The 10,315-nt window shown below is 38.0% G+C and overlaps 1 pseudogene; it reads left to right on the top strand.

Moving 5' to 3' along the window:
- Nucleotides 1–5,908: 5,908 nt before the first annotated feature.
- LOC148694397 (phosphatidyl-N-methylethanolamine N-methyltransferase-like) lies at nt 5,909–8,124 on the top strand (annotated as a pseudogene).
- Nucleotides 8,125–10,315: the final 2,191 nt, after the last annotated feature.

Raw genomic sequence — 10,315 nt, 5'->3', positions numbered from 1 at the left:
AAACTAGACAGAATGTAAATATGAATGTGATGGAATTGAATGGATGAATGCTAGCTAAGGGGTTCATCTCCATACATGTTATACTTGCATAATAAAACGATTTCCAATTGCATTTCAATAAATCATTAATTCTCAACACTCCAAGTTAATTAGGTCCGCTTAAATTAACCGTCAAGTTTTCCTTAAGTTAATGAATTGGATGGGTTAGCGCAACGCAATTCACAACATTCTCCAAAAGTCCTTTACGTGAACAGCACAATAAAGATACAATCAAAGATCATTAAGCATTATGAAAACTATAAGTGTTGACGAGGCATTCGTTACTATGATGAGCATGAAACTCGTGCCAAGAATTCATTTAACGCGATTGTTTATAAGCAACCTCCACTACTTGTGAATATAAGTACATAACGATTAGGTGAAAATCACTTATATTCTAGCGTCATATTCATGCATGAAAATTAAGCGCGCATTCTTAATAAACATACATAAATAAGTTATCAATCAAACGGTTAAACAAATTGAATCAACAACTTATGAAATGCAATTAGAAGTAATCAAATCAAAATGCAAGCATAAACATATATTTCGAATCACCCCTTAGCTAAGGGGGGGTTTAGTTCCTCATACAAAACAAAGAGAATTAAAATTAAACATTGAAATCAAAGAAACACCTAAACATTCCAACAACTCAAACTTGAATTGTATGAACGTTTAGGCCCTCTTCTCTTCCTCTTTATTGTAGCATAAGGTCTAAGGATAGTTGGTTTGGGGGAATGGAAGTGTGGAATGGAGTGAGGAGTGATGGAAATGGAAAGATGGTTTTTGGATTCTAAGGGAGACTCACAGCTAAGAGAGAAAGGGATGTGTTTGTGGTGTGTTGTGTATGAAAATGAGATGTTGGATGAATGAATGCAAGGGTATTTATAGGAGTAGTGGAGGGAACATATGGCTATGTCATTTGTAGGTGAAGTAGGTGGATGTTGTAGGTGAAGTAGGTGGATGTTGTAGGTGAATTAGGTGGATGTTGTAGGTGAAGTAGGTGGATGTTGTAGGTGAATTAGGTGGATGTTGTAGGTGAAGTAGGTGGATGTTGTAGGTAAATTAGGTGGATGTTGTAGGTGAAGTAGGTGGATGTTGTAGGTAGATGTTGTAGGTGATTATGAGTGATAAGTGTATGATATGTTAAGTGATAAGTGAATGATTATGATAAGTGATAAATGAATATATGATATGATAAGTGGTGAATGATAAGTGATAAGTAATGAGTGGTGATGATAAGTATGGAGCATGTGAATTAACTAATGAAGGAAATGCATGTGCAATGACAATGTGTTAGAATGGATGTGTGTTATGCATGGCATGATTGGGATTAGGAAAGGTTTTAAATGTCCTAAAGCTAAAGAGAACAAGGTTCCAACACTTTGGTCTTCAATTAGGTCTTCAATTTCGTCCAACACTTTGGCTCCAAGCATAAGCTATCCATCCTTAGCCCAAAAGTGCTCCAAAAGTCTCCAAAATGCATCTTTTTGCTCCTTTAGCCCTTTGGACCTATAAACACACGAAAATAGCTTAAAGTACTAAAATAACTAAAGAAACATAACGTAAATGCACGAGAACAAGCCATTTAAGTCGCATGAATATGCTCCTATCACTTACTTTACAAGAGATGAACTATTTTGGTCTTTACTAAGTGGCAGCTTCTCCTGAGTTCTTCACCTTGTGGCATCAATATCGACTCAAATCTTGAAATGATATGATATGATATGCATATAAAATCTGGATTTAAATAACTAGTCAGATTATCCAGTCAAACAGTTGAAGGAAGAAACTAACTTGAATCCAAAAGCTTGACCTAAAAATGGATTTAAAGCTTAAAACCAGACCAAGAACATAATGCAAAACCTTAAAACAATGCAACCCTAATATACAATGATTGGGTGTTTTATGCATGAAGTTGGTTTTGCAGCTAGGATTCCATAAATGAAGAAGAGGCAAGCTCAAAGCTTTGAAGGTACTCTTTCTCTAAAATAAATTATGAGCCCCCAAATTGAAAACTGAAACCCTAGAGACAAATATACCAAAGGAAATATGATTTTTCATCAACCAACTTGTCCCAAGGCCACTTGTCGACTCCAAAAGAAATCTAGGCAAATTAATAGCCAGAAACTGACTACCATCAGAAATGTGTCAATCAACCCATGTGGGCTGTCTTAATCTATGTGCTCAGATAGCTGAAAGTCAGCGCAGAAAACTGACTAGACAATTAACCTAGATAGAATGCAACACAGATAGAGATATGAGATGGACATGCATGAACAAACCTTAGACGTGAGTTGAGGCACGTCCTTGAATGTTTAATCCCAGTAGCATCATCCCATAATCAGATAATGTAGTCTAGAACTAAATTGAGCATATGGTACACAAATACAATGTTTGACAACGAAAGCCAAACACTTAAAACTAGACTTTACGTCCTCCACCTCACATCGAAGTAGGCAACACACCAGATGGAGAGAAAAAGTAACCCAATCGGGCTCATGTTCAACTAGTAGCCTGCACCAAGCCCAACCACGAGCAGCCCACTTGCCAGCCAAAAATGAATCATGTGCACTGTAGCCTTGGCATAGACGAGCAGAACACGAAGAAGAGCAGCGCAAACCTGCAGATCACCACCAAGGGCAGCTGAAAGCTCTGCTGCCCTAGCAGAGGAAAATTCAGGAAGAAGTAGAGAAATTACTAGCTGAATGATTGAGGTTTCTAGCTCATCGAAACCACTAATAAGGTTTTCCAAAGATACATAGCTAACATGAGTAGGCAAACTTTTATAGGCGAGATCGAGCAGATGGAGCCCCTGCCTAAGTTTAACATGTTGTATTTCACCATTTTAAGAGTGACGAAGACTTAGATAGGCACTTAAAGCACTACCACAACGTGATAATCATTTATAGGAACAATAACTCTTTCATGTGCAAGACTTTCGCCACTACTCTACAAGGTGAGGCTCGAGACTGGTTTCACACCCTGCCACCACATAAAGAAAAAAAGAAATCGAATGAGATGTTTCTTGACTACGTAAAGAGGTTGAAGGTTGAGAAGGCCGAGATTGTTGGCTGCAAAACTCAATAGCCAATACAACCTTCCAGAAGAGACTCACACCAGACCACTTGTTACTTGAAGAATTGATCATAGGAAAAGACTTGACTTTGGCAAACTTGTTTGCTTTGGTAGAGAAGCATGCACTTTGGGAGAAAGAACGACGAGCCAACAAAGCACCCGAGCAGCCTCAAAAGGAGCCAGAAGTAGCCCCAAAAAAGGTAGACTGGAAGCAGTCTAATGACAAAAACAAGTCATAAGCCAAGCGCAAGGACCATTCCTTGACAAATGGAGGCTCGATGCCCAAGAAATACACATAGTTCTCAATCCCAATCCACTAGATCCTCCACGACCTGAAAAATGAACCATAGTTCTTGTTGCCATGACTAATGAAGAGAGATACCTCCAAGTTGGATCACACTAAATATTGTGTATTCTACCAAGCTCCCGGTCACACAATCGAAACTTGCTTTACGTGGAAAAACTACCTTAAGAAGCTCATGAAAATTGGCAAGTGCGACAGATACTTGAACAAGCTAGCAGTGCAGCCTAGGAAGAACACAGATGCATACGTAAAGTCTCCTGCCAAGACAAGTAAATCCATGGCATCTTTCCCAAATTCGAATACTTGGGGCCCACCAACAAATCCAGAAAGGGAAATATCCAGCAGGCGAGATCAATCTCCTAGGTTAAGGTAATAAGCGCCAAGCTAGGACCAATCATCGGCTTCATTGAGCAGGACGCCAAAGGTGGATTTCCCTTTGACAACGCCCTGGAGATATTTGTCCAACTGGCCTATGTTATAAGCGTTTAGTAGTTCATAAGATGGGCTTGAAAAGTACGATCATAAGCTGAATAGAGGTTCTTACTAAATTCAACGGCTACACTTTGATTGTCGTCGGTAACATCATGCTTGACTTGAGAACCCTTTCAATCGTTTATTCGCGGACATTCACGATCATTGACGACTCATTTCCCTAAATTGGGATTCTAGGTTGGGCCTGGCTAATGAAGTTGGGTGGGGTAACCTCTGTCGAGTATCAGAAAATTTGATTTTGCATCTCGAGAAAAAGAGGATGAGAGATCAAGTCAGACCAAGTTGCATCCCGACGATGCATTATACAAGTCCTGGATGAGTTAAAGAAGAAGTCTTTTACCCTAGTAGAAGCCATTAAGGTGCACAAGGACGTCCCAACTACCAAATAACAATTACAACCAACATATCAAGAAGATGGCATCCATGTCGATGTATCAATAAACAAGACAAGACAAATTCCCTAGGAAGATGCCGAGTACATCATTTGTGATCCCTAGCAATCTAAGAAACTAGCTAGGATTGGCTAACGTCTAAGCCCGACAAAAAATAAGGAACTCACGACTTTCCTTAGGGAAAACCGTGATGTTTTCACATGGTCACATTCTAACATGGCCGACATCGACTCCAAGATCCCAAGATAGCTTGCCACAAGCTCCACGTCGACCCTACTACCAAACCAATGATCTAGAAAAGATGACATTTCGCTCCTGAACATGTGGCAATTATTGAGGTGGAGATTGACAAGCTATTGAAGGTTGGATTCATCGAAGAAGTAGCGCACTCAGCATGGTTGGCAAACGTCGTGCTAGTGATGGAGAAAGAGAAGGGCAAATGGCAAGTTTGCATAGACTATACCGACCTCACCAAAGCATGCCCTAATGATCCTTATCCAGTTACCAGAATCGTCCTACCAGTGGACTTAGCTATAGGGAACAAGCTGCTCAATTTGTTGGACACATACCTAGGCTACAATAAAATTGCCATGTACGAGCCTAACAAGGAGAAGACCGTATTCATGATCTAGAGGGACACCTATTGCTATAGGGTCATGCCCTTTTGGGTCTCAAGAATGCAGGAGCAACTTACCAGCGACTGGTAAACATGATCAATGGCGGAGCCAAGATTTCACGTGAGGAGGGGCCTCTCATAAATGTTAATGGATGTGTGGATTACCTATCCAGAAATCCATTTTTACCTCTCATACACATCTCTCAATTTCTGGCAGTTTAAGAAGAGTGTGTGAGATGTAAAAAAATGTGTGAATAACACTACCCCAAATGTTAAAAATATTAAATCTAAACGGATAGTATCTACAAAAGTACAAACAAAGACAAAATATAATATGATACGAGCCAAAATAACAAATTCATCTATAGTATTACCAATTCACAACCATTACAATTGTACTCGAAGAATTTTCATATTTTAAAACTGTATAATGATAGGCTCGTCATCTATACTATTTAAAATATCTTTATCAATATAAGCAACCAAACAATTATTCGTCCACAAATCACACATTCGATTGTATAGGTTTTGATTATATAGGTTGGTCTTCATAATATAGCAAAAATACTCGCTCATGCTACAGACTCAAAACAAATTTGATAATCAATTAAAAAACTTGCAATTGATCAATTTAACAAAAACAAATTCATAATTTAAACAAATTATTTGCAAGATAGATGACAGAGTAAAATACAAATACTAGTATAAAAACTGGGACGCGAAACGGATTTGTTGGGACCTAGGCGGTGGAATTTGAAAGACTGCGGTATAGAACAAGTATGCTAAAAGTAAAGTGATGATGGGCCTATCCCCACCCTGGTCCCTTCTTCCCTCTGACACTAGACATGACGTTTAAGAAGCAGATTGGAGTAACTATGGAGGTCTACATCGATGACATCATGGGTAAATACATATGAAATTCTCAAATTAAAAAGTGGATCTTTTTGCATGCGAGGTTCAAAACTTTAAATCCCCTTCATCATATGTGCTTCTGAAGATGCGATAGCTCAAAGCCATGCTAAGTATCGGGCTGTAAGCATGGGCCTACCACCTACCTCAGTCCGACATTAAAATCAACTGAAACACATGAGCTCAGATTCACTGAGGCACACATGAAGGAAGAAGGAACCATTTTTCCGAGAAAGTGAGAGAATCAAGTGAAAAAAGAAAAAGAAAAAGAAAAATGGGGATAGCAGCAGCAATAGGAGTGCTTTCACCCTTCCCATTCTACTATTGGTTGTGGAGTTACCCACAAACATGGGTAGAGCTGTGTGGGAAAGGGCGTGACCCGTGCAAAGTGATGGCCTATGTGGCTCCTTTCCTGAAGCTGATTCAATTCCTCTCTCTTTTCTCAGTCTCTACCTTCTCTTGGCCTCCCACTCTTTACTTCTGTCCCCTCATTGCCTTTGGCTAGTTCCTCAACTTCAGATTAGTCCATTTTATTGGTGTTTTTATTTCTTGTTTCAAGACATGGGTAGTTTTCACTTTTCTATTTTATTTGGATGTGTTTTCATGTTATGGAATTTGGGTTCATTGATTAGGTAGTTGGGGAAGCTTTTTCTTTTTGTCTTTTAATGGCAGGAATTAACTGTTTGATTAGTCAATTGATTACATGTTCTGAATCTGTATGACACAGTAGGATTGAGAAATTCTTTCTCATCATGCTTAATTAGTTCGTGTTCATGTTGGTCATAGTTATGTGTCATGCTGCGCAGCTTGCTGCTATGGTTGTTGGGTTGCTCTTGAACTGAATATCCTTTATGGGTTTTTGTGATACGTATATTTTTCATGATCGGATATGGAGATCAGGGTGCATTTTAATCCAAACCAAATGTGGTTCAGCTTGTTGATTGTGATGCTCGAATTGATATAGTGTGTGGGATCTTTCATCATTTCTATGAATATCCTTTTCAAATGCTACTTAAATGTTATGGGGGGACATTGGAAGCCCATCTTTTGTATTCTGTATCTATGGACAGCTCTTTCTAGTTCATGGGAAGGGAAGCGCTTATATGTAGAAATCCTGACAGAGAAAAAAGATTGCATTGAACGTATGAAATCATATAATTCATAGGAGTGAAATTATTTTGCTTCATGGTGTAATGGGAAAGGAAAGAGTGGGATTGGGACAAAAATAATATGTGCTAGAACTGGTGTTTAGTTCATCGCCGTTGACCTCATGTCCAGTTCCTTTTGATGTTCCCTTGGTAATTTCTGCTTGATTGAACCACAAATAATTTGTGTTAAGATCCTTGTTAGTTAGAACTTTAAGTTAAGTTTTATGTTCCCTACCCCAATGGAAAAAAGAAAAGAAAGGGTATGTTTTCTAAGGTAATGCAACAAAGAGGGAAATAAGGAGAAGAGGGCACTGATTTGCTTCTAGTCAAAATTATTCTTGACTATAAAGATTTAATAAACTATTTCAGCATTTTGTTCTAAAATTTCTGTTGATAACAACATGCTTTTGCACTTCAACCAAATAATTGGAGCAAACTGGTGCTGTATGCATTATTGTGCGGTCATCACGCTGAAGATTATCGGCAGCAGTTGAAATAGATGAAGTCTGAAGTGGGAAGAATAATGAGAGTAAACTAGGGCCTTGTAAGATAGTCCCGACGGTGGACTCATTACTATATCCATTGAATTTCAAGTACAATGAAAATTGCTTGATGTAATTGTAGCCTATATTTCAGTTGTATGTGACCAGAACCAAAGGCGCTGAATATTTAAAAGATTAATTAAAACATATAAGAACTTGGTGATCAGAGTACTACCTTAATCATTCAATGTAACTGTGATTTATTGCAGACCAAGAGTTCTGCAGTTGGGGTTTTCTCTTTAAAAAATCGATTGTTTGAGTTATATAACTAATAATTTTCCTGTCAATTTGTAGGGCCTATCAGTTGCTCGGTGAATCTGGTACGTATTATGGAGTACGTTTTGGGAAGAACATTCCCTGGGTGACAAAATTTTCATTTGGGTACATAAAAGATCCTCAGTATGTGGGGAGCATTTTTGAGTGTTTCTGCATGCGTATCGTATGTACCATTTCAATACATTTTGTTGTGGATGTTGGGATATGTTGCAATGATATATGTGGAGTCAAAGGAAGATCCTTCAACTCGTTCAAAACCACTCTCATAATTCAGCATTTGAATTAGACCAGAGAGTCGGAATCAGTCAAGATTGGAACATCAAATATTCTTCAATTGAGATTACAGTAGATTTTGTTGATATGTATGTAGACATCGAAATTTCAGTAAAACAAATGTTCACCAACGCATTAAAGTTTTGACATGTCAGGGCATACATGGCATACGCCATGTGTCGTACAAATTGTACACATGGCATGTGACTCAACAAAATAGGAAGAAATACCCTTGGATGATTAAACAAGTTTTTTCTTCTCAATTTGGGCAATGACAAGGTAAGCACATTTCAATCCATTGAGGATCAAAACAAGTTTTTCTTCTCATGTTGGGCAATGACAAGTGATAGGAGCATATTCATGCGACTTAAATGGCTTGTTCTCGTGCATTTACGTTATGTTTCTTTAGTTATTTTAGTACTTTAAGCTATTTTCGTGTGTTTGTAGGTCCAAAGGGCTAAAGGAGCAAAAAGATGCATTTTGGAGACTTTTGGAGCACTTTTGGGCTAAGGATGGATAGCTTATGCTTGGAGCCAAAGTGTTGGACGAAATTGAAGACCTAATTGAAGACCAAAGTGTTGGAACCTTGTTCCCTTTAGTTTTAGGACATTTAAACCTTTCCTAATCCCAATCATGCCATGCATAACACACATCCATTCTAACACATTGTCATTGCACATGCATTTCCTTCATTAATTAACCCACATGCTCTTATCACTTATCATATCACTTATCACTTATCACTTATCATAACCACATATCATACACTTATCACTTATCACTTAACATGCTTTCCCATTTCATTATTCATTCACCTCTTTCTCCCAAAACATTGCACATGCATTCATCATCACAACCTAGCTGTCATGTTTCCCCTTTCATCATTCCATCACATTCCTTCATTGCAGCCACATTCCACATGCATTTTGCACATGCATTCACTTAACCTAGCTGTCAAAGCACATGCACTCCCATTCTTTAATCCATTGCAGCCACCATTCACCTCTTTCTCCCAAAACATTGCACATGCATTCATCATCATAACCTAGCTGTCATGTTCCCCCCATTTCACCTATAAATAAGCATCCATTGCAGCCACAATAGTCACACACTCATTCATACACATTTCAGTCACACACTCATTCATACACATTTCAGTCACACACACTTCCATTTCAGAAATCCATATCCATTGTACATACCACAAACACTTCCCCCTTTGTGCTGTGAGTTTCCCTATTAATCCAAACACCACTCCCCAAACCATTCACACCACCAAACCTCACCTTAGACCTTGTGCTACAACAACGAGGAAGAGAAGAGTGCCTAAACGTTCATACAATTCAAGTTTGAGTTGTTGGAATGTTTAGGTGTTTCTTTGATTTCAAAGTTTAAATTCAATTCTCTTTGTTTTGTACGTATGAGGAATGGAAGAGAAGAGTGCCTAAACGTTCATACAATTCAAGTTTGAGTTGTTGGAATGTTTAGGTGTTTCTTTGATTTCAAAGTTATGAGGAAATAAACCCCCCTTGGTTAGGGGGTGATTCGAAATATATGTTTATGCTTGCATTTTAATTTGATTACTTCTAATTGCGTTTCATAAGTTGTGATTTCAATTTGTTTAACCGTTTGATTGATAACTTATTTATGTATGTTTATTGAGAGTGCACGCTTAATTTTCATGCATGAATATGACGCTAGAATATAAGTGAGTTTCACCTAATAGTTACGAACTTATATTCACAAGTAGTGGAGGTTGCTTATAAACAATCGCGTTAAACGAATTCTTGGCATAAGTTTCATGCAATCCATAGTAACGAATGCCTCGTCAACACTTATAATTTTCATAGAGCGTAATGATTCTTGCTTGTATCTCTTCTATGCATTCATGTTGAGGACTTGTGGGGAATGTTTTGAATTGTCGCATGCATCATCCAATTCAATAACGTTAGGAAGATTTGAAGGTTAATTAGTGCATCACGGTTAACTTGGGGTGTTGAGAATTCATGGTTTATTGAAATACAATTGGAAATCGTTTTATTATGCAAGTGTAACATGTGTGGAGATGAACCCCTTAGCTAGGTTCCCATCCATTCAATTCCATCAATTTCATCTTTACTATCTGTTTTAACTTAGAATCTGTGCATTTTATTTAATTTCATCAAAAACCAAATCCCCCTTTACTTTATTGTCCATTTTAGTTAGAAAGTGTCTTAGTTTGTGTTTATAAGAGTTTTGATTCATTT

Source organism: Pyrus communis, chromosome 9 (assembly GCF_041283825.1).
Source record: "Pyrus communis isolate YQ-2024b chromosome 9, ASM4128382v1, whole genome shotgun sequence".
NCBI lineage: Eukaryota > Viridiplantae > Streptophyta > Magnoliopsida > Rosales > Rosaceae > Pyrus > Pyrus communis.
The sequence above is the reverse complement of the archived record's forward strand: the minus strand, read 5'-3'. Positions and strand labels throughout refer to the sequence as shown.